Source organism: Lemur catta, chromosome 2, assembly GCF_020740605.2.
Source record: "Lemur catta isolate mLemCat1 chromosome 2, mLemCat1.pri, whole genome shotgun sequence".
Lineage (NCBI taxonomy): Eukaryota > Metazoa > Chordata > Mammalia > Primates > Lemuridae > Lemur > Lemur catta.
Genome location: NC_059129.1, coordinates 93902223 through 93928580, shown reverse-complemented (window position 1 = coordinate 93928580; position 26358 = coordinate 93902223).

Below are 26358 nucleotides of genomic sequence, written 5' to 3'. Positions count from 1 at the left end.
ACTATAGTATTTATGGGGAAATTGTCTTTAACTTATTTGTCATTAGATACACTGAAAACAATGGAATTTTAGAGCTATAAGGGATTTTGGCTGTGTGCCAGCATCACTTGGAGAGGTTTTTAAAAATGTGGATACCAGGGACTCATCCCAAAGATTCTGCCTTAGTAAATGTGTAGCAGGGCTAAGGACTCTGGGATTTGGATGCAGCTGGTCTACCTGCAGTTTGGAATAACTGATTTAGAATTTATTTTGTGGGATTCCAAGAAGATGGTATATTTATGAGAAAGAGCCATTTTTTTCCCTAGATCTGAGCTACCTCTTGATTTTAACTTTTAGGACTTACATTAATGACTTGAGACAAATGTCATGCACTCTAGGTGAACAAAAGCACTCTCAGCTGGCTATTGTTAAAAATCATTGCCGTTCCTCAAGGTGTTTTTTATGTACAACGAAAGAGCAGATAGCCATTATAACTGGGAGAATCATATTCACATTTTCTTCTTGTTGTTTTTCAACAAAAGTAGTCAATCCACTCTAGATAAAATAGACCTGATTTTGCCAATGAGAGAAGTATGAATCATTTAGATTTTCCAAGAACCTTTATATTTTATAAATGTCTTCTCTAAGACCTCTCCAAAGGACGCCTTGCAGGGAACAAATCTCTGAATAACTGAGGGTTATTCAAGACAGACACCGTCTTATTCTTGCTCCTTTATGCCTTTTTGCCTGGCACATTGCCTGGCACATAGCTGTTCCTTATGAAATGTTTTTTAAGGAATAAATGAATCAAGTAATAAGTCTCCTGTTATTGTATATTATGAATGTCTCTGCCTTTTTAGATTGTATCCAATGGGATTTAACTTTTTTTTTTAATGATGGTTTAGGCCATCACGCTGAGCTCTAGTGCCCTCAGGGGTCTATTGGAGTACGTAGGATGTTTTCATTTTGCACTAAATGATCCTAAGCTGCTGTGATTTTTACTTCTTTTCTTCGCCTTCTATAGTTATTTCCCCCCATTTCCCCCCTTGCTGTTAAGCCATCAGCTGTCACTCCTTACTGTCATTGATGTGTCCCTTCTAGTCCTCTTCTTTTAATTTGCTGCTTTTATCTGGCTGTTCATTTGGAAACCACATCGCCAAGCCTGTTAGAATTTCTGAAGAGGAAAGCTAGGTTCGGAGTGAGGATCCCAGGAAATCCTTTTTGGTAAAGTTGATTAATGAGGGCAGGCTCTGTGGTACAGGTCAGGGCTGCTCCGAGGTCTCTTTTGTTTGTTTCTTGGTTCTCAGCTGTTTTCCAGTAGAGCCAGTGCTAAATAAAGTGCTAATGTGCCTTCGAAGAGAAGTGAGACTCAGTCCTTCTGCATTCTCCTTTGGGGTACTTCTTGGCTATTGAGAGATGGCCGGCAAGCACTGTTGTCTCCATTCTTCTCTTTGCAGAAAGGAATCGGCGTGAAGACATGGGAACCTGATAAAGCAGCTCAGGGCAAGCTTGGTGTCCTGAGGTCGAGATCCAGTCTCCCTAGACCCTGAAGGTAAAAAGGGTTGACCCCAAACACTTGAGTGTTCATGAAGTAGAATAGAAGGGAAGGGGAGAATTTCTAAACCTGTGAGGAAAGAAAGGCATTTGTTTTGCCCTCGTTTGTTACTCTCATTATACAGAAGAGGAAAGTAAAGCCTTTGCTATAATGTGGCCACTGGGCCTCAACTGTAAACTTGGCTGACATTAAATTCCACTCATCTCATAATCTCATGGGCATTCCCAGCCCCACGCTCGTATGACGGCATCCGAGAGTGGGGAGCACGTCCCTTGGGAACGTCCCCTTTCTGGGTTTTATAGCGATACTTGCCTCTCCTCCTTTTCCTCCTACCTCTTGGGCCTCTCCTTCTGTCTCAAGGCAAATTCCTCTTCCCCTCCCTCCCTCCCTGTCATCTGAACTTGGCTGTGCCTCTGAGCTTCATCCTTAGCTTTCTTCTTTCCTTTCTGCTTATATTTTCTCTGGTGATCACATCCTAGCCATGGGCCTACCTGATTTGCTTTCTTTCTTAGAAACAACAACAACAAGAACAACGACTTGGGGAACAGAGCAGTTACACAAGCACCTGGAATCCCTGTGAGGTCTTCTGGTGCCTTCCTCAGCCCCCTCTGCATCTGTCTGCTTCCATCCTCCGTGCTCATTGCCTGCTGTCCCTGCCCTGTCCGCCTTGGCTCCAGACCTTGGCTCCCGCTTTCTGTCTGACCTTTCATATTTGGACACTGGAGTTTGGCCTGTTTACTTTGGCTTGAACCTTGGCTTCCCTTGCACCCTTACATCCAGCTACATTCTAGACGTGGCCACCTGAATGCCCTGCAGATATAGCAAGCTCATCATGTCCAACTAAAACTGTTTGTCATCCCAAGCCAGTAACCTCAGAGTCATCCTTTTCTCCCACACCAACTCAAACTTCTACTTCCTGTCAGTTTTCTCTCCTGAATATGCCACTTATTTGTCTCCTGCTATCTATAGCTGTATTTTTTTTCTATTGATGCATAATGAATTGCCACAAATTTAGAGGCTGAGGACAACACACACTTATAATTTCATATTTCACATCGGTAGGGGGTCCAGGCACAGCTTTCTGGCTCCTTGCTTCTGGAGGCCCCGGAAGGTCTTTGTCATGTGGCCGTCTCATAGGCCCTCTCGTAACATAGCAGCTTGTGTCTTCAAGGCCAACAGGAGAATCTCCCTGCTGCATCCAGTCTCTGACCTCTAGGTACTCTTTTAAGGGCTTACCTAGTTTGGTTGGGTTCATCCAAGACAATTTCCCTTCTGATTAACTCAAAATCAATTGATTAGGGACTTCAATTACATCTGCAAAATTCCTTCACCTTTGCCACATAGCAAAAGTAAAATCCATCATATTCACAGGTTCCACCCACACTCCAGGACGTGGGCACCAGGGGGCAGGAATCTTGGAGCCACCTCAGAAGTCTGCCCGCCACAATATCTCACCAGCTCCTGCCTGAATACTGTAGCCTGTTTCATACAGACCTTCTGCCTCTTCCCATCCTAGTCTATCTGGCCTCAAATCCATCCTCTATGCTATTAGCACAGCGATCTTTCTGAGGGATAAATGTGATCATGTAATTACCTAGCATAATTCCTCAAAGATGTGCTATAAAAAACCCAGGATAAAACGATTTCCTTTATGTGCCATAAAGACTCTTTAGCATGAAACCCTTACTACTTCCCAGTCTCATCTCTTGCTTCTCCTCTCCCAACACCAAATATTTATTGTGCTTCAGCAAGTAGACACATATATCCCTGAACATACAGTCTTTTTTTTTCTAATTTTTCCAAGCTTTTGCACTGACTGTTCGTCTGTTTTCTAGCCATCTCACCCTACACCGCTCATACTGATTGTCTGCCTTGTCAAGTGCAGTGTATCTGTTAGGTCTTGTCTCCTCAGTGATGTCATACAGACTTGGCTGCCTTTTCTGGGCTCCAGCTGGACTCCCTACACATCCCCGCTGGGGCTGCCCTCCAGGGGTCAAAGAGGAAGTCACACGTGTCAAGGTGTGTCTGTGACCTGGAGGGAGAGAGACCCCATAGAAATGTGTTGGCATTGAGGCTAAGAAGGCTCCTGGGAAAGAAGTCAAACTCTGCCTTTTCTCAAAAGTCAGGCAGACCTGTGTGAAGTCTGTGCAGCCAGCAAGTGGCTCAAGGACTTTCCAAGGAGGTCGAGGAGCCTCTTGGGAGCTCGGATTTATCTCCTGGCCAAACTCGCCCTGGCCTCATTCCTATGGATCCGAATCCAATGGGTGTGTAAGGAAAGTCTGCAAGTGAGACTTCATTAAGTTCTGTAAAATGTCTTTAGAACCCGAAACATAGTAAAACACAAATGGCAGAGGGTTGTGTCCTCCTACTGTGCCGCAGACCGTGGGCTGGCCTTGGTACCAAGAAGATTTTGAGCAAGGAAGGAGCGAGGGTGAGAGAGGTGTGAAGTGGTGCGGCCTGTCATGCTGTGGAAGCTGCTCTGGGAAAGCCACAGAGAGACTCTGGACCCCCGGAGAGCAGCGGCGGTCACCGTGCCTGACGGGGAAGGAGCCGCCTGGGGCCTCTGTGAAGGACCGAGGCCTTGGTGTGGGGAGGCTCGGATGAAGTGCACGGACTGCGCAGGCTGGGGAGATGTTACATACCAGTTCTCATTTCGAACTGTAATTGCTGTCATGCTTTTTGAGGATAGACATTGAATTCCCACTCCTTGGCTTACCTAACATTTCACAAATACTAGAATGAATGAATGACTCTTTTTTCACCATATGGTGCTGAGCTCTTTTCACTTAGGAGCAAAGTATGTGTGGAACTTTGAGAACAGATTGGGCCTACGTATTTAGTCTTTGGGAGGTTTATAGGACTGTCTGTTGCAAAATTTGAAAATTGACATACAAAAGTGCATATTCATGGTATGAAATAATAATTTCCATTTGTTTCAGAGATACCTAGCATCACCCATTTGGCAGCTTATCCAATGGAGCCTTCCTTTTCTCCTCTTCCCTGCAGAGGGCATGGTGGACCACTGGAGGTTAGAAGGGTGGGCAAGGAGGCGAGTAGCTTCAAAGTGGTTCTTGATTTGACAACTACTTGATCTGAAAACTACCAGCACAGATAATCTCCAGGGCCTTCTTCCTGCTTCCTATGTCCCTGGCAGCTGTGTCAAATTGATCCTATTTGACTATGAAACATGGAGTACTTGGAATCACTAGCCTCTTCCCTTCCTACCCATGGGTTAAAAAAAAAAGGGGGGGAAAGCTTCTGCTTATAGGACTCAAAGTTTGGCAAGGTTACAGATATGAGCAGGAGCTTGGGACTGGATGTACGGAGACATTGGTCAGCAAATTTGTATATGATTAAGTGACTGGTTCCAACGTAATTCCATTAGCCTCATTTTTTGTGGAAACAATTAGAAAATTCAAATGCTGTATTCATAAATTACATTTGGGACCTAATGGTGGTATTTTCTCCCCAACTGGAATGCCTCTGTGAGTTGCCCTCTAATTCCCATTTATTTTTCTTTTATGCTTGAGCCTAATTCACATGTGGGTCAGAATAAAAGCACTCTGTGCAATCTTTTAACTGTTAAGATTGCCATCCAGAGAGGTCCTGGGGTCCCGACAGAGTGCCACTCTTTTGACTGCTGATGTTAAAAAAAAGAGCTCTCAGGAAATGTGACAAAATAGCTAACATTTGAGTGTAGCTGTTCTTTTAAAAATGCACATATTTCAATGATACTCATCTTGCTGTTGACCTAGGCTATTTATTTTTTGATCTTGAATGGAATCTTCCCATGGTTGTCTTGAAGCAAATAATCATATTTCTTTTGTGTGTTTTTATTAAAACAGCATTATTTTCTAAGTCATGTGAATTAGATACAAAGGCATGGGAGAATTTATTTATAAAACACAAGATTCAGCTGAGTATTTGTAGAATCATTTGCTCCTTATCCTCTTTCGTAGTCAACAAATAAAATATTGTTCTTTTTTTTTTGTCAGGCAGGTTATCAGAACTCTCTTTGGTTAAGAGAGGTTGTTTTTGTTTTATTTATAGTCATGTGCCACATGATGATGTTTTGGTCAACAATGGACTGCATATACGACAATGGTCCTGTAAGATTATAATGATTGTAACACCTTGTTTTTACTGTACCTTTTTACGTTTAGATATATTTAGATACCCATATACTTCCCATTGTGTTACATTTGGCTGCAGTATTCAGTATAGTAATGTACTGAACAGATTTACAGCCTAGGAGCAATAGGCTATACCACACAGCCTAGGTTTGTAGTAGGCTATAGCATCTAGGTTTGTGAAAGCACACTCTATGATGTTCGTACAACAATGAAATTGCCTACAAATTGGTATTAACTGACCAACACTTAAGTGCACATATAGTAATAACATTCGTCAGGTGTCGGGCAGATGGGTGGGGAGGGGATGGGTATATTCACACCTAATGAGTGCTGTGCATACCATCTGGGGGATGGACATGCTTGAAGCTCTGACTCGGGTGGGACAAAGGCAATACACGTAACCTAAATATTTGTACCCCTGTAATATGCTGAAATAAAAAAAATTGCCTAATGAAGCATTTCTCAGAATGTATCCCCATTGTTAAGTGGCACATGACTGTATTTTTTTTTTTTTTTACCATGTTTCTTTGTCAGAAGAAATGAGTTTGGGTATAGTTGGTTGTGGGGCACTCAGTGGGTGTTTATTAGTTACTTGTTGAATTCATTTCAGGAGTAGGTACTGATATTACCTCTCACCTGGAATTTGTCTATGTGAATTTGAGTTGGCTGAGTCATTTTTGCCCAACCAGGGAGGCTTTCCAGAATTTAGGTCCAGCCAATGTAAACGTCATGTGAAATGGCCAAGAGTTAGCAGGTAAAGCCTATATGATTAAGACTAGCAATAACTTGTCAATCATATACCTACGAAGAAATATTCCAGTTAGTATTTGTTGAGAATTCACAACATGTCAGGCACTGAGGATAGGCATCGTCTCCTCCCTCAAGAGTCCAAAATATGCTGAAATTTGCATTTGTTTTCATAAGGCAATATGCCATTCGTGAATGATTTCCCCTTGCTCTGCCTCCCAGCCCCATACATACGTACATCAGTGAAAAGAATATGGCCCTTGGAATTAAACAAATATGACTTCACATTCTGACTCAGCTATTTATTGTATGTGACCTTTGTTAAGTCCTTTAATCAAGATGAGACTCTTTTCCCCTCATTCAAATTATATAATGAGTATAACAAATACCTTCCTGGTGGTTGTAAAGAATAGAGATAATGTATATAAAGTGCCTTGTGTAGGGCCTGACCTGTATAAGAACTTAATGACCTATATGGGAACCCGATTACAATACATAAATACATTTACAGTGGGGGTCTCTCTATTTCAGATAGGTTGAGAACGCAGTTCTCCAGTGTTTATGAGAGCTGGTACAATCTGAGCTGTTGTTTCAATCATACACCTTAATGAAAATTTTCAGCAACAGCATTCTTACAAAAGCCATCACACCCCAGCAAGCTGGGCAAGTTCTCCTTAGGTGTATTCTCCATGCTTTGAAAGATAAGTAGTTTTGGCTCCTTGAGGTGATAAACATTAATTTATATGTTTTCTCTGAGAATTTGTGCTCTCTGTAACCAGAAATCCCTGCACACCAGCCCTTGCTGGGAGGAAGCAGTGTGGCTATTTTCTGGGAGAGTAGGCTGGCGGGATCTCACCAAAGGCACGTCTTCCTTGGGAAGGAGCAGGGGACATTTCCCCAATCCTTTTTGTCAACACAGTGGGAGTTATCTGAATTTCATTTGGGTATTAACTGCTGTGTGAGTTGGGTTTCTCTGTGTTAGAGGAGCTGCTGTTATTGGATTAAAACCACAGTTGTTGGGAAGTACTTAAGACTCCATGGGGGATTTCTCTATCAAATAACAGGGTCAGAGTTTTGTTTTTTCTCTTTTCTAGTAAACCCACTCACCAGAGTCCTATATCACTTAGCTGAAGACTAAGGAGAAGCAGAATGTCTTTCTTATTACCAAGGTGCTAGACCAGTCAGCTTGGAAATTATCCAAAGCTCTATTTGGCTTGCAGATGTAGGACTGGAACCACAAACCTAATTGAAGATACAAAATTCAGGTGTAGGGGAGAATCTCATAGGCAAAACACTCAAGGGAAAGCCACATATTCTTATATTTGATAAAAAGGCCATCTTATGAGTATTAACTCACTCCCAGAGTCTTCTGTGGTTTAGATTTGCTGTAGATTTCATATTTTTGTACGGCCCCTGGTGGCCTGGGAACTACCAGGGTGGTGGTGAGAGCTGGAAGGTGCTCCTGGCCTCCAGAGCCTACCGGGCCTGGAACCATCAGGACGTGCAAGTTGTCGTCCCCTGGCTCACTGGGCCAAGAAACCAAAAGCTTAGCTTCGGACTCCAAACCTCTTCTGCCTGTGCTCAGCCAGTAAAATCTATCTGGTAAAGAGAAATGTATTCAGATGCCTTGAAAGTTTAGCATCTGCTTCTCGTTGGCTCCTGCTGCTTTAGAAAACATTCAGAAGTTTCTACTGGATTTGGAAGAGACAGGGATGGCATATTTTCCACGTCTCTCCAGAAGCCTACACCCCACTTTGGGAGCCTCATTTACATGCACATCGGATGCCGTCTGACTGCCCCGGACTGTACCTTTGAGCAGATCCGATGGGATCCCCACATGCATGTAAATGAAGCTTCCTTAGCCAGAGCCTCGCTCCAAAGAGGCAAAGAGCAGGCTTTTCTCGAAACTTGTTACTGTGACAATCTCAAAACAGACACCACAATAAGGAATTTTTTTTTTCCTTGCTAGTGTGTATGCCAGGAGGACGCCACGTAACTTGGTTTTCCAGACCGAGGTAATTTATTTAAACATGGATTATTTGAAAAATGGGAAGGGATACAGGGTTTGATTTTAATCCCTGCTAACATAGAGAAAAGAATGCTCGTGTCACAACTCAGTGAGTGTAAAAATTAAAAAAGGCTGGGACTATTGTTTGAAAACAGGCAAAATAATTAAAATTATTATGGAATAATCACATATCACACAACAACCTCCCACTCTTATGAGCAACAATCCAAAACAGCTCCTCCAAAGCGGGCCCAAGGGCAGAGGTTCTGTATATCATTCAAAGACCATCTGTCGTGCAATTCCTGTAGCGCCTTTGCACTATTCTGAGGGCAGGCTGAAATTTAGTCCTGGCAGTTCTCTTTCCATTTGCTAACAAACAGCAGTGATGGCAGATAAATATGGCAAACAATAGGCGTTTGTAATGAACTGGAAAGGGACGGGGAGCTTTGGAACCAGCACCAAAATAAGAAGTTTTAGGTCCTGTGCTGGGCTCTTGAGACCCCCAGGGCTAGTTCCTGCCATGTGGCAGCTCAGACAGACATCTGCAGGCCGAGCGAGGCTTCCGCGAGCTCAGCCAACCTGCTAAGGGCCTGATTTAAATAAAGTTCTTTTTTTTTTCCTTAAAAAAATTAATAATCACAAAGACTCAAAGCTACGTTTTTCTTGTTCCAGGAAACTCATGCATTGCAAATAGTTCTGAAAGCTTACTTTTTAGTTTGCAGTCTTTCCTTTTATTTGGAGGCTGTGTCTTCTGCCCCGCAAACTCCTCTCACTCACCGTGTTCTTGTATACTGCCTTCTTTCGGGGTTTCACAGAGGCTGCTAGAGCATAATCTTGATAATTATGCCGGATACAGTATTGATTTTCATTGTTTTAGAAGTATAAATTCGAGATTTGATTGCTGTACGTTGAGTCAGGGAGACCAAAATATTATTACATCAACCTTCAATCATTACAGTTTTAATTCACAAATTAGTAATACCTGAGGAACTCTAGGTTAAAATTGATGTTTTGAATGCTCAGAGCAATCTAAAATTCTGACCCCTGTGCTCTTTTAAAATCGTTTGTTGGTCACTTTTCTGTGAACTATATCTGTATATACACAGGCCCTCAGGTTCATGGCATCAGCTCTCTATACCCCATCTGGACCCTGCCCCCCAATTTCTCTCTCTCTCTCTCTCTCTCTCTGTATCTCATGTGCATGCATGTGTGTGCAGACACACACGCACAGAATTCATTAGTCGGAAGTATTCTCTGTAAAACTTCACGGCAGGTTCAAGAATGGTTCACATAATGAGTAGAGAACAGTGGTATATGCAACAGGCCCAGAACTGAATCTTTAATAATTTTAATTTGTAGTTGAAGTAAGAAAAGGTTTATCACAGCTCATCTTGTAAAATTAACACTTCACACCAAGGAGGACACTTGTCTACACTGATAAGGAACCCGTGTGGACCTTAAATAGCAAGGCTGTCTTAGCTGTGATACATGTACTCCAGGGAGGGGGGTGGCGTTTGTGTACTCAGGCCATTAGCAGGAGCTATGGTGGGCTGGGTGTGGGGAAGTTCAGGAGCAAACTCCAGCCCTCCGCTACCGAGATCATTAACAGGCAACCAGCGGGCGAGCTGTGCTCTTTCTGCACTGCCCTCCCCACTCTGGCTCTCACTGGCAACTCTGCCCGAGCGCTGCGCTCGCCCGGTGTGACAGCCCTAATGACGTGTGTGTTGTAATTCAAGCAGGTTTTTATTTCCGCCGGTATTTGGAGGGAGCATAATTTTAAACTCAAAACAACTGAAGTGATTAAAAAAATTTTTCACTTAGAAGCTTAGCATTTTAGAGCCAGAAGGGAACTTGGGGGGATTATTTACTTCATAGATAAGGCAAACTGAAACCTAGAAAAGATGCATGATTTTCCTAAAGTCATCCAGTAGGGGAACCAGGACTCCATTTTGGGTTTTCCAATCCTAGGTCAGGGTCAGGGCTTTTTTTGTCAAAGCACGCTGCCCCTTCAGATCTTGGGAACAGAGCTCACAGAATCATACTGTGCTTGGTAATGTAAAGTGCTATACTAGGTTGTAGAATCATGGAATCAGAAGTCTGAAACGCCTACCTTCAGACCAATATATGCCAGTATTACAGCAGCCAACTGAGACTTCTCTTTAGTCCTTGTGAAATAACCCCTGAGCCTGATTACAGCTCCAGTTACCCTGAGTTGCTATCTGTTTAGTTTTTACTGACCTATTTACCTATCTGGTTGTCGGCAAATAACTATACTTCATGTTACCTGACTCTTAAAATAGTTGTTTTTTTTCCTCCTACCATGCCAACATTTTTTTTTTTTTCCTATGGGGTGGGAAAAATCCTGTCAGTATGGGATAATTTTGCCGCATGTGATTTCTTCCGTATCCAGGGTTGTGCGGGTGCCAGTCTGTAGCAGCTCATGGGAGCCAATTTTTGTCAGGAATTTTGCAAGTCAGTTGTTAAACTGTTGGCAGCTTTAAATCGACCATGGTGGAGTATTTACACCACAGAAATTGACAAACATTACAAATCAGGGCACTGCCTCCCCAAAGAGCTGGTTGTTCAACATTTAACAGGATGTCACTGCTCCCATCCTTATTTTCCTACCTTTCCTAAGACCAATAGTGAATTAAAAGAAAGGTTAGGGTTCAATACTTCTACTGCTGGGGAATGCCAAGTGAGGCAAAGATAAACAACTCTATAGCAAATTTATGCTAACCAAACAATAGTCTGGCAGCATTATTGCTTTCATTACTGTTACTGGTGACTAAATTGGAGATGTGTAGAAATACTTATTTCTAGATCTTTCTAGAACTATCTCACTACTAACATAGACAATATTTTACTTTACCTGAAATCTATCTATGTATTCTACCAGGAAGAAATTCATTCAGAGTATTGAATAAATTCACCACATCTCCATATAATATCTGTGGCTCATTCCTGTTTCCTTCTTTCAGATGAAGAAATGAAGCCTTGGGTTATGTTAGCTCTTGAGAAAAGTAATACCTGAACCAAGTATGTCATTACAATTCAACCAATTCAGAATATGCTTATCAAGGGCCTGTTATGTCTAAGGCACTGGACTATAATAGCCCAACTAAATTAACACTACTAGGAATATCCCTATGCCTTCTAATTTTTTTTTCAAATTCAGAACAAATTCATGTACATTTATTTCCTCCACAATGAGGGCTGAGCATATTGGCTATCCATCCCCAAGCTCTCAGTTCTGAAGAGGACTTCAGAAGCTTCACAAGAAACCAGAGAGGGAGGATTCTATGCTCTCCGGCCAGAACAGGGAGGATTAAACAGCAGTGGGTGGCAGCTGGTCAGTTTATCAGACAGTTCTAATGTGGAGATGTTTCTAAAAAGACAGTGGAGATTTTCCATTCTGTCCTGGGAGCTGGCCCATGCTTCCAGGGCAAGTGCAAGCTCAGTCTCTGCCAGGCACAAGTAAAACTGGAATGCATACTGAAAGCAGATGCTGTTAAAAAGCAAACAGGAAATTGTGCTCCTCCAAAACCTCCTGGGTAGTGAAGTCAAGACACCGAGTAGAGAGTTTAAAAATCAATGCCAGGTCAGCTACTAAGTCACCACACCTGGTTAGTAAATTTGCCGTTCCTTGAAAACCTACGAGTGCATCACTGAATTATATTTTATTTCATGATGCTTCCTCTTCTGTCCTTCCATTTCAGTGCAAGTGACTGGAGTGGCTTATCTGAGCATTACTTTTCCTTAAAGAGATCATGTATGAGATCTCTTTTCCTGTCAAAAAACATGACAATCCTTTCCCCAAGACAGGAAGTCTCTGTATTTTAACTGCGGGCAACTGGAAAGCATCCAGTTAGAATAGAGGAGAACTGAATTCTGGTTCTAGTTCTATTATTGATGGACCAGTCCATGACACCGGCAAATGATCTAATCATCAGAGCCTCAGTTAACTCACCCCTAAATGAGATTGAAACTCAATGAGCTGTATATATGACAGCCTAGGAATTCTTTCATACCACCATTTGGTGTCCCCTCTTTTCTTATCACCCACATTTTTTCTGTATAATGAATTATTTTTACCTCTCCTAAGCCACCTTTAATATTCTAAATGAAGCTCCCTTTATTTGTAGCTATGATTTTTAAAGAGTGGTCCCCAGGCCAGCAATATCAGCATCACATTGGAACGTGTTGGAAATGCAGTTCTCAGGCCTGACCCTGGATCTACTGAATCAGAAACTCCTTTGGGGGGAGTCCCAGCAATCTGTGTTTTGACAAGCCTTTCAGGTGATTCTGATGTACTATTTTAGAGAGACAGCTTGAGGAGTGAGTAGAGGGGAAGAATATTAGGCCACATGGGGAATAGCTCTCTCAAAATCCTTTGGGCTGTGAAGGCCAAAGTTCTCTCTAAATCCAAGCACCTTTATCCTGTAGGACAGTTTGTGAAAAGTGTACCAGGTACCAATTTGCAAAGGTGAAGAGGCTGATATTATTACTATTAGTAGTAGTAAAGACAATAATATTGTATGTAGTAACTTTTACATTTAAGTATTTTTACCTCATTTTCTCATTTGAGGCTTGGAGCTGGCAGCTGGAATGGTGATGACGAGAGTCTTTGATACTCTATGCAAGCTGTGGCTTAGCAACCTGACAGACCCATCTCCTTCAGAGGAGAAATGCAGTCCCAGCCCCAAGGCCACATTTCCTGGACTGTGGTGATGGGCAAATCCTTACCAGTGCCACATGCAGATTCTGCTGCTCTCTCAGGTTTGGATCAATGATCTTTGCTGGGGAACTGTGGACCCAGCAGACCAATAATAGCATATCTCAACCAATGACAGATACCACAAAGGAAATAATTTTCACATCGAAGTCACCCAACTCCATGACCAAACAAGTTACAAGTGTAGATGGAAAAGCTCTTATTTCTGCAGCTCATGGGTGAGGGAAGCCTGCTGACTGGGAATTACTCACACCACAAGTCAGAAGGGGCTGTAGCTTCGTGTGACATATGGCCCTCGGGCCTCTCACTCCTGTGATTGGCAGGTCACACTCTCTGGTTTTTTGACTAAGGCCTGTCACAGTTGAAAAGACAGCTAGTGAAATGGTTTTCACTTCACTGAGGGCTATGCCACAGGTCACCCAATGCTGCCACCCTAACGGCGATGAAATGCTGTAATGCGTCTTGGTTAAGGACAACACTTAGAGGAGTTTCCGTTGACTGTGTGTTGTCGCTGATGAAATGGTTGCCAAATGGACTAATAGAAAAGAGAGGAAATATTGTAAGATGCAGATATTTGTTAAAGCTGACAAAATGATGCATTATTTACCAACTTGCTTATATAGAAGTTAAAAAATCATACCTTAGTAAATATAAGAAATATGTGTGTCCAAAATCAATTCTTGTTTCAGATAAGAAGTAAGAAGAAAACAAAACCAAGAAAAATACCCAATTAATGTCCTAATTAATAGGAAATTTATAGAAGATCTAGAAAATCACGAGTGTCTTTCAGGGGGTATATTTGATCTGATTTAATGGAATCAAATCATTTGGCTACAAACCTCTGCAGAATTTCTCTGGCTTGTACACATCATGCAACAGTATATATTCATTAATGCAAATACATATTTAATTGTACTTAAAATGAAATTACATAGCATTTAGAAATGAATAAATGCATATCCTTTGGGATTGTTCATGGTGACATCGCTCAATTGTGTGTGTGTGTGTGTGTGAGAGAGAGAGAGAGCACACACTTGAAGTAGTGAGCCAACCAGTTTATTCTCGTCATTGATGGTCTTTGATGATTCAGGAGAAGGGTGTAGATTATTCTGGCAGATATTTCATTGTTACTACTTGATAGAAGTTGGAATGGTGGGATGGTAGGGAGCTGGTCTCTGTGTGCACTTTGCTTAAGTAATACCATCCTTCCCTTTTTCTGTTTTTTTTTTCTTTCATTTTTTAAAAAATTGAATCTTGAATTGGTCCTCAAATTCATTATGGGATGTGATTAGAAAAACAGAAAATAACATCAAATCTGATAACACTGGTGAAACATTCCTTTAAAGGGATTTTAAAAATCTAAAACCACATAAATGTAAGTATCTAGCTTTAAAATCTTCATTTTATCCTATTTCAGAGGGCACATTGATTTTTGAGTGTCGTCCTTGATGCATCTGTCGAGATCAGGGGATACAGCAGTGTGCTCGTCACAGGGAGGGAGGTTCACAGGATGGTTAAAGAGCAAATTGCACTGAGAAAAGTGTATATTCTGTCAAAGTAAAATAATTCTATGGAAATAGTGATCTCTCCCCTTGTCTATCTGTCTGGTTCTTTTTCTTATTAATTTCAAGTCTTTCTTTTATTTTTCTTTCTCACAATTACTGACAGAAAAAAAATTTAAGCTTTGACATCAATATTTTTAACTTCTGGGTGAATTGATTATACACATCATAGTGTCCACCTAGTAAAAAAATGATTGACTAATTAATTAGAGTGCTTTTTATTCTATATAATCAAGGCAAGTCAGTTATTTCTGCTTTTATTATATCATAAAAATAATTAATTTGAATTTCCATAAATAGATTTACATTTAATTGCAGTTCACAATAGGAATCCAGGCTCAATCTATGTTTTTTTTTTAATGGTGAGACTTTTCTTAACTTAAAACAACAAATGATCATCCTTCATATGCAAAGTTTAAACAAAGTCCACAGTTTGTGAATGGCTGTTTCCTGACGTGGATGTTGTTTAGTATCGGGTGGTTTTACATAGCATGTCTGTCTGATTCTACCTGTTATTTATAGAGTTTATCACCATCTGAAATCCACCCCACCCCTTAGTCAATTGGGTGGCTTTTGTCCAGAATATTCTCTGCTTGCCATCTGCCCACCTGGTCTGTTAGTGGTGGTTTTCTCTGGTGTTCATGCTAAGCTACACGTTCTCAGGCATTTTGCTCTTGGCTGTGTACATGTGAGGTCAAATGACAAAAAGATTAAAAATTCTGCCACCAAGTAAACAAATGCCTCAGCTGGCTGACTGAGTAAATTTGTTTTCTCTAAAAAGCTGAATTCTATATCAAAGTGGTTGTATACACGGATACAGCCTGACTGTAGAGCGTCAGAAGAAAGATGTGTCTGTACCTATAATAGCCGAATCTCACCTTGATCTTGAGTTCCGTGATCATCCAAGTTGTGGCTGGCACTTTCTTTCCTCCAGGAAACTGTGTTCCCAAAGTGGACAGACTAGGGCATGTAGAAAATTCTGTCACTTGCCTCTTGGGGTTTTATTCAACTAGTAACAAGGCTGCTTATGCCCATTTCTACTGTGGAATTCACAGGGAAGATTAGATATTCACTTTGAAGGGTCTTAGTGAGTTACATACATGGCATTCTAGTTTTTTCACATTCCTGGGCTATCTTTAGTTATGAATTTCTAAGCAACTTGGGATAAGTTGAATAGCTTTGCCTAGTGGGTGGTGTTAACGTGAAAATTATTGGCAATTCCTTGCTTATATTGATTTCAAATATTAAAAACTCTGTAAGCCTTTTCTTCCCGGCTATATTTAACCCCTCTATCTTTTTGGGTGACTAGCGTACTAGTCTTCCAAATTCTGACCTAGTTCCTGAGACAACTGATGATACTTTTTTCCTTGAAAGTTCTTTTTGAAGAATATACAACTATGCATTTTAAAATATTTTTCTTACTAAAGAATTAAAGTTTATTATAGAAAATATAAATCAGCAAAGAAAAGAGACTATAATAAAAATCACTCTTAATTTCACCTTCTACAGATAAGCACTCTCGGTATTTTGAGGGATTTACTTCTAGACATTTTCCCCGATGCATAGAAAAAGCTTACGCTATTTTCTTATAGGGGCTTAAGGGGTTAAAAGAGAAGGAGAGGATTATTTCACTCCTTGCTTACATTTTCAGTTCCCTCAAGGTCCCCTCTTTAACAGACTGTCTCTGGAGTGATTCAGGATGCTGAAGCAGTTGATCACTGAATAAATCTTCCCTGACTCTGAAAATGTTACAGTATTATGCAGCGCACACAGCGTGGGTTGCAGCTGAGCTGCTCTGTGGCCAGAGATGATCTCTGGGTAAAGAAATTGCCTGGAATTACCCAGGGGAGTTTGCATTTCAGTAGCGAAATAGTGAGTGCAGGAATGGAATTGAGTGACTTGCTCATGATTTTGGCCATATAAACACTAAGCAAGGGCTGGCAGAGTGTAAGATAAAAGAAATCTCAATATCTTTTGATTCAAGGAAGAGAAGGACACCTTATAAATGTCACTCACTAGAGAGCCCCAGAAATGGGCCATTTCAAATACATCACCAAGTTGCTGGCAGGATGGAATGTCCTGGAAGCCCCATTTCTCTTGGAGCCACCCTGAACAAGAAAGCCATGTAGCATGAGGTAATGTCTGCTTCAGAATTTCAGAGCTTCAGATGTCGGCCTGTCCTCTGTAGCAGTACTGGGATGTGGGAGATGGGGGAGTATTGTCTCAAAATATAGTCTCCTAGAGATCTATTTCCCCAGAACTTGGACAATGAGAAATCAGTTTTTACACTTGGATTTAAGGGAATATTTTGATGCCATTCTGGTCATCAGAATCATTTTGAAATACAACCCTCCAAACTGTGAGCTACCTGTCTTATTCACTTTTGTCTTTCCAGTGCTGAGGCAAGTGCCTGGCACATATTAGGTGCCCAATAAAAATTTACAGAAAGAAGAAATGACTCAAGGTGTGTAGTTAACAATGACTTGGCACTAGCTGTAATGTTTGAAGGGCACAGCCATATCCAGCAAGAAATACTTTTGTGTGCCATTTCTGCTTTGTGTGCCAACAAAAGCAGACCCTTAAGATTTTTGCAGTATGGTGTAGTCCACTGAGGTTTCAGCCTGTCAGCCTCAATTGAGCACACAGATGTGTTTCCCAGGGCTGCAAGGTGGGGGAAGGGGCGGCAGAGGTAGCTCACAGTAGTAAAAAAGGTTCCCAATGTGTACGCCTTTGATGGAATATTTATTTTCTTATACACACATGTACATTGTCCTATATACAAACATTCATGCTTTTGAAAGCATTTGAACTTAAGATTCTTGGTGTGGTGCAAAGCTTCCTTACATGCCAGATCGACTGAATCTGACTCTTGGTGAGAGTCAGGGCAAGAATTTATTAATTTCAAAAAGTTCTCCAGATGATTTGGATACAGGTGGTCTGCAGACAGGCATTTGAGAACCAGTGGTATAAAGAAAGCGATAATGTGACTTTTCCATTTTTCTATAATTTATGTGAACCATTTAGTCTTAATGTCTAATTACTATGCAGTACCATAACAATTACCACATGTATGTTGTTAAATGTGTGCCTGATTAACTTTATTACAGGTCGAATGTGAAATAGTAGTAACTATTTCTACATGGGGTCTCAGTCTTTAGAGATTTTATGAGCAGATGATTAGAAACATTAAAGAGAGCACAGTTTATGGCCAAAATTCAGTATTATGGCTTTTGTAAGTTTATATATATATATATATGTATATATATATATATATATATGAAAAGTTAAACTGTAAATTGCTTGTCATTTCTTTCAAAAATGTTTTTTAATCTAGTGGTATGTTATTTTTATCCCTTTCATGATAGCTGGATTTTCATTTCTTTGTGATGAACTTTGGAGAAAAGAAAAAATTATTAATAATCTAAAAGTTTGCAGAATAAGCAAAAGTTTGTTTTGATGACAGTCCCCTCTTTCTTAGCACATGGTTGATCTAATATTGGGACATACTCTGGTGCCCATTGGCTTGCCTGGTTATTATTGGGCATGGCCAAGAAAGCTTGAACCAGAATCCCGTCTTGAATTCGAAGGTCCATGCCAAGGAAAGAAAGGACATTTTGTTTATGACAGTCTCTACAAATGACCAGGGGTGTGCCTTATCCCACCTCAGGCCTTTACTATGCCAGGAATTGCTGGGTGCACTAATTTATAGCATACATATTGCCGGACAGGACCCTTTGTAGCAATGGTCTTGAAGTCAAATTTTAGCAAGTTAGCACCATATTGTGCCATTCCAGAAAAAAAAAAAAAAAAAAAAGAAATAAGAAAAAGAAAGTCAAAAGGATAGTATGGATAAAATAAGTAAACTATGAAGCAGATTTTGGGAGAAAATTTATTATTTAGGAAGACACTGTCCTGAGTATGCAGGGGACAGAATGATGACTTGGCCCTCACCTTCAGGAGTTCACAATTTGCCACATTTTCCTTGGGTCCAGTTGTCACCTTGTAATCAGCAGGACTCTCTCTTCCTGAATGGGGAGTAGTGGCTATTTTCATTTGCTAGGGGCTGTGAAGCTGGCTTAAAGTTGTCCTGATAGCAGAGTGGAGGTGACAGATCCTGACAGCAGAGTGGAGGTGTACGGAGGGACCAATGAGGCTTTCCAGGGAGGCGATCCTTTGCAAATTAATCCTCCCTCTGCCAAGGGCACTGACTATTTCTCTATAACTAGGGACACTGATTTGGATCTGGGGACTAAATATTATCAGAAACACTTAAGTCTTCCCATAGTTCTATGCCCCATGGAAGTATAATACAGAGGCATGGTACAAAAAGATGCTAAAATGATGTTGCTTTCTTGGGCATGCACAGGAAGGAAGAAAGTTATGAGTGCCAGGAACTACCAGTATTCCAGGTTGGGGGTGATTTGGGGTTCTTTCAAGAACCTGTAGTCGTTTACAGCAATGAATTTAAGGGAAAAGCAGATTAGTCAAAGATATTTTACTGTAATCGGGCTGTCTTTTGAAGGCCTGATTTCGCCTCCCCTCCTCTCCCTTCCCTCTAACAGTTTAACTGAAGCTAGTTTGTGCATCAGGTCCTCTAAATGGCATTTTGTGATGCCTCCTGTCCATATTTGGTTTTGCTCTTTGCCCTGCCAATGATTTGGTGTAATTCTTTCCATAGTCTGTTAGCTATTTTACACATTTATTTCTTGTCTTCCCTAAGAGCCTGTATGCTTCTAGAGGTGTGGGGAGAAATTTTCCATTTCTTTCATTCTTTCAGCTCCTATTGTGGGGCTCACGCACACTCTGGTAAATGTGGTAATGAATACCAATTGAATATACAAGTGCTCATCTTTCTAAAAGGCCATTGGGTACAGTCAATGCATTCTTATTATCAGAAAGACTTAAAGGACTATAGTTTGTGGGAGGTGGTGGGATATTTGCTTTATTAACTCCCGTGGTCACGTTAATTTAATGCAAAGTATTCAACGTGGTTGAATCTTCACCTGCTAATTAAGGACATGTTGCCTGGAACGCCGGGGAGTGTACCAGACCAAAAGTCATCTCTGGTTTGCTTCCAAGAAGAGGTATAACTTTGCAGACAATGCACTTCAGCTCTCTCTGCTTGGGCTTCTTCCTCCATTAAATGCAGGTGCTAGAATAGGCAATTTCTAAATTTCTGGTATTCTCTAACATTTTATTATTTTTCAGTGCTTTAAGGTCTCTGTTATGATCATGAATGCTCTTTATATAGTCCCATAGCTATCTGTGGAAGGTATAAAAATTGAATTAGTCATCCCTTTTAAACATTATATTTCCAATAAACAATTTTTATTGTTGTCATTGCTTATTTTGGATAAAATTACAAAAAAAATCTGTTAAATTGAGTGTCTGGATCAATGAAGTTTTTACCCAAGTTGAGGATTTTATAAAAAAGAGATATTTTTAAACAATCAAGAATGCCTTTCTAATAATTTTTATGAAAAATATTCTGTAACATTTTTATAATTGTGTTTTAAAATTTTGTCTGTAATTTAAAAAACTCAATGCTATAGAGCTGTAAAAGGCAGAGAGATGAAAAAAAGAAACTAATGCCTAGAATAAATATATTTTTTCCTGGCAAAAATTATAGACAGTATTATGAATGTTCTGCTTGATTAACTTCTGATTATAACATTCTAATTGGAAAAGTCCTTCAGGTAAAATAGGACAAGCTATAGCATAATAGGCTGAGAAGCATGGCTTCATGTACACAGTCAGGCAACAAGTATTTAAAGGTGCTCCTGGGATGTAGAGTTCTGGATTGGGGACTTGTAGGGACACAAAAAGAGTTGGGTAGACTGTGTCCTCAGAGCTTTTACATTCTAAAGTAGGACTTGTATTTCCTATACAAGTAAAATATCTGTATCTATATTTATCTATCACTCTCTCTGTATTTGTGAATAAATAGACCCACCCAACCAAACTCGTATTTTAACAAGCAAAGTATAAAATGGTAGCCTCACAATTTCTTTCCCAAAATAATTTTCTAAGTTCTCCTTACACTGAAAATGTTACACTGGCTGTCTGCACTTTGAACTGAGTGATTGACAGTTCTGATAACTACTGGCCCTCCCGGATTTTTTTTCTTCGCTGAAAACAACACAACATTTGCCTGAAGACAACATCTTTGAGTTATCTTATGAATACCGATTCCTTTAAAAACCAATCAGAAGAAGAAGAAAACAGAGCAAAGATACACATGAAATATCATGATTTGTTTTAGGCCCGAGATTATTTTCAAGTCCATCTCAAAATTTTGTATTTAATTATGCTCAGTCTACTTTGTTCCAAAAAGCATTTAAGGTTTCTCTATGTTCTCTATTTTTAGTTGTCAAGTGGAACTAATTTGAACAAATCAACCAGATAGCACAAAGTGGGTCCTATGTTGGAAATGTGGCAAGCAACCAACTTTCCAGAAATTAAGAGGGTGCTGAAAAGCCTCCGGAAGCTAGAATATTTTCCCCCATTGACCTTCCTATTATCAGATTTCATTAGAATCACTTCTTAGGAATCTTCTGTAGACAGGCATTTTAACTGGGTTAAGATGTTACCTGGGAGAGATGCCAAATAAACTAATCTGTGTTAATGTGTTATAGATCTGATTAATTCATGGTTGCAAACACAGCGCCTCAGGGGCCAGGCCAGTGGCTCGCACACGGCTGCTGCCTGGGGGGGCTGTGGGGGGCTGGACGGGAGCAGGGAGCCCCTGACTCCTCTGTGGGCCGGCCCCACGTGGCTCAGCCCTGGTAAGTGTGGAGGACCAGGGTTCTAGCAGCCAGTGTGCCTTATTTTTAAAGAAAATTAATATATGAAACATCCTGATTTTAAATTGTTGATAATGCAGAATTTTTGAAAACACTGCATGATCTTAAAATAATCTCTCTGCCCGCTCTGATTTGGCTGGACTCGTTGGCTCCCAATTTGCCACCTTTGAATGAAGGACATTAGCCATGTCATATCCCGATGGCAAGTGCCTGGAGCGGGTGGCTGTTCTGAGTGTTCTCACGGAGGGCTGCGGAGCACTGGTCTGCGGCTAAGACCCAATACCTGGGGCATGGGACGTGGGGCCAAGGGCAGGGCCGGTGTCCTGCAGACCTCACTGGAGTAGAGTCTGCAAGAGGCTGAGGGACAGAGGAATGCGGGATGGGAGCCACATCTCATTTATTCTGCCTGGGATGAGACCCCCAAATGACTAGGAGGCTTCTGTCAGCTTCAGTGAACGACACTCGCTTCCCTTTGATGTGGAAGCTGCCGTTGTTTGAAGAACTCGGTGTATTCTTTGGTTTTCGAGGCGCTGCTGAGCAGAGCAGAGCAGACACCAGAGTCCTGCCCTGTGAGTTAGCAAACAAGCCCCCAGTGAGACGTCCTGGCTCGTTCTCAGCCAGAGGATTAGCAACGATGTAAAGAAACACGGGAGTGCACTTCGAAGAGTGTCTTCTTGGCACTGGAGTCAGCCAACAGCTGGCCTTCAGGAGAAATGCAATCCTTTAATTCAGGAGCAAAAATATAATTTTTCAAACAGGTCCCGAGAGTCCACCGTGACAGTCTGGCACTTACGATGAAGAGACGTCATCAAAGCCAGGTTCAGTAGGAAAGAGCCCACTGTGCCACAGACGTGGGCCTTTGTGGGGGACACAGGGATTGCAACAGGTGACCCTGACAGATGGGATTTTAACACACAGCCTGCCAGGAATGGTAGGGAAAATTGTGGGTGGCAGGTGAGAGGGTACCAGTACGGTGTTGTTGTTACCTTGAACACAATTAGTGTACTTGACAAGAGGCTTATTTTGTTTTCAGTCTATGGAAATGTAGGACAATATAAAACTGCTGGCTCTCCTTTTTTTTCCCCTCATGGGCCATTAGGGGAGCTCTGTGCTTGACTAAGAAACATAGATGGTTTAGTTCAGAGAAAGCACAGTCCTCATTTTGTATTCTTTTTCATGCTATGTCTTTTTCCTGCAGCAACAAGTGATTGCTTTAGGATATTATTTCAGGAATGGGTACAAGAAGGCACTGGGGCTGAATACAAGAGAAGTAGTTGGTGTTGATTTTAGCATTTTGGAACAAGAGGAATTTATGTTGGAAAAGTAGCATGTGTGAATATGAGAGAAAAGAGAAAGAAGAGGGAGGAGAAAGAGGGAGAACGAGAGAGAAAAAGAAATTCTTAGTTAAGAAGGACTCTTTATACATGTGACTTAAATGAATCTTAATCAAGGGCTGATTTCTTTTTCATTGTCATGGTCACTACATTTCCTTTTATAGACACCGATTATAGATCAGGTTAATCGTCATATAGTAGCTGACCAGCTGACTAACAGATCAGATGGCGTTAACTTAGAACAATCAACAATTTTAGTGCATTGTTCGATAGTTGACAAGTGAGTAGTTGGAGGGGTCGTGTCCACAGCCAAGATTTTACACGGTCCCTTTGGGTTTGTGCTGCCGGCTTCGATGTATTGATTTAATCTCCAGACAAGATGAGGATCTGGAAGTATAAGTAGGATCGGTAACAGTTCTGCAGCTGCATACACAGAAACACCCTGCATACTGCCTTTGTAGTAAGGAGGAGTCCACACTCCGGCATTCTCTCCCTCACTCCCCTCCTCATCTTCCTCTTCCTCATCTTCTATGCATGTAGTGCATTCATTAGTGTTTATTTTCATTCCGGTCAGTTACGAGGAAATGGAAGAAAGAGTAAGTAAATGAGGTTGAATATGTTAACTCACTGACTGTTTTTGGTAAGCAAATAGACAACAACAATAACAAAAATCTTTGGTTATGATGCAACATAGGTTCTGTTTGTGGAGTTTGATGATCCAAATAACCCTTGGCCTTCACTAGCATTTATGTGCATATTTCCTAAGTAGCAATATCAGCAAATCTTCACAGGCATTAGGGTGAGTAAAATATTTCTTTAAAATACTTAGGAGAAGTGAAAGTCATTTCAAAGGACTTTAATTGCCGTGGAGTGATTCCACTTTTTCTGCCTCAAGGTCCCCTCTACACAGACTGTCTAAGGCATGATTTAGGTTTCTGGAAGCAGCTGGTGGCAGCATAAATCTGGCCAGACAGGGAGGGTGCTATGGAACTGGCAGTACACCCTGTGTGCCCGAAAGTCACAGGAAACACTCCAGAATGAAGCAAGCGGGGACTACTCAGAGCCCTGACCAATGCAAATAGATAAACAAGAAAAGGAGAAAATGTTGGCTCATGTGTTTAATTCAGAGAGGTACAATTCAAGTGTGCTTTTGCCCCCAAGAAGGGTGATGTTAGAAGGGTCTTGGGCAGGGAGAAAGGTCTTTGGTCTCCGTGCTGACCTACTGCATCACAGCAAGGCAGTATTTGTTTTAAAAAGCGTCTTAGGTGATTCTTTGCATCCTGAAGTTTCAGAACTACTGCCTTAGGGCCCCTAGGGCCCCCAACCTGAGAAATTAACACAAGAAAGCTGGGGCATGGTTTTCACCTGCATCCTCATAGTATCCTCCAGTGAGAGTAATATCAATGGAGAAATGGAAGCACAGAGAGGTTAGGCAAATTGTTCAATGTCACACAGCTAGTAAGAGGCAGAGCCAGCCCTTAAGTCCTGCTTAACGTGATTAAAAATTAGTATTCTTTTTACTAACCCATGAAACATAGATTTTTTAAATTTCCTTGTCAATGAGTCCCTAGACATTATTCATTGTAACCAAGCATGAAAAGAAAGTTTAATTCCTATTTCTTAACATTTGTTCAGGCTCCTCTTAATCTCCTGAGAGAGGAGCCCTGATGTCCACCAGCGGTGGAACTGACACAAGACGCTCCCTCACACTTCTCAGCAGCCACCTTGCCTTGGGGCCACTCTGGGAACTTGGCAGACAGGAAAGTTTCAGGCCCTGAAGGGGGATTCAGATTTCACCCTTCTTAAATCTTGCATTCTTTTAGACACTATGGTATCACATCTTATACCAATCTTTGGTTTTCTGTTGTTTGTAGAAATAGAAAAGCCTCTTCTTAGGTAAATTTTAGGTCAAACTACTCTTATCTCTAGGTTTTGCAGAGTTTTTTAAAAAAATATTTTAATCTACAAAAGAAAAACTCTTAAAGAGAGTTTTTACTATGAGGCTTTATCTCTAGTCAAGGACCCAGCCTCTTTTTGTTTTTTGAGATAGTGATTTTAGAGCATCTCAGAAATGCGTCTTAGTGAGATCTAACCTACAGCATTTGTCTTTCAGATTGAGAGTGGATTCACACAACTCAGTGAAAAGATTATAGGCTCTGGGGACAAACAAAAGCAAGCTACTGAACTGTTTGGGCTCCTGTTTCCTCAACCATTAAATAGGGCTAATAAAACCAGCCTCACAGGGAGGCTGTGACAATTAAAGGAGATAAAGGGTGTGAGGGGGCAATCCCAGCATCTGGCAGCAGCAAGGAGTCAAATGTCAGTCCCTTCCTTGTTTTTGGAAAGTTGGAGAGAGAGGCGGTGGCTGTGGGTCAGGAGCCTGCAGCAGGTGGAAGCTGTGGCCAGTGCACAGGGAAGGGGACGGGCCGACAGAAGCCAAAATATATAGTGTTTCCCCTTCACAGGACGCAAGTAGCGTGTAAAGCTCTATCAAACCCACCGTAGACTGCTTGGGTTTGGATCCTAGCTCTGCCACTTCTTAGTTGTGTAATTTTGGGCAAATTACTTTCTCAATTTCTTCTTCTGTAAAATGGAGCTAATAATGGTGCCTACTTCAAGGGCTGTGATAAGGATTAAATGTGAAGTGTTTCCACAGAGCCTGGCATGTAGTAGATGATCAATAAATGCTTTCTCATAGCCTCCCATGCTGTGAAGTATCTATTTATATTATTCACACAGTGCAATTGGAAAAACTAACTCACCGAGGTTCTTTTTCTCTCATGCAAAGTTAAGTAGGGGCAAAAAGCATCACTCGGTTTTTACAGGAGGAAAAGTGTCAGGAGAAAAGCTCTGTGGTCACTTGCTGAACAATGGACTTTCTACACTCATCCAGGTTTTTTATGCTAAGTCTAAATTTGCTTCTATGACTATAAAAGCCACATCTTTCTCATCTTTAATTCTTTTCTTAACTGTCCTACTAGCAAGATTCAAGTGTCTCTCTGGCCAAGTTTTATATTCCTACTTTGTCCACTTAATAATTATGTTGACACCCCAGTCATGGCAAAGTATTTTATTTGGCCCACCTCTCCTGCTGAGAATAACTAGAACAGCAGGAAAAATATTAAAAATCATTTGTTTGAAGGGATTGAAGAACTACGGAGACAGCAAGGACTGGAGATGACCAAGATCCTGCAAAAAGGAGAAGTCCAGAGAGGTGAACCCAATGTTGCATGTCAGACATTTGCTCGCTGAAAAGTGGCAGCGGTTGCTCACGCCTGTAATCTGAGCACTGTGGGAGGCCAAGGCGGGTGGATTGTTTGAGCTCAGGAGTTTGAGACCAGCCTGAGCAAGAGCGAGACCCTGTCTCTGCTGAAAATAGAAAGAAATTATATGGACAGATAAAAATATATATAGAAAAAATTAGCCGGGCATGGTGGCACATGCCTGTAGTCCCAGCTACTTGGGAGGCTGAGGCAGGAGGATCGCTTGAGCCCAGGAGTTT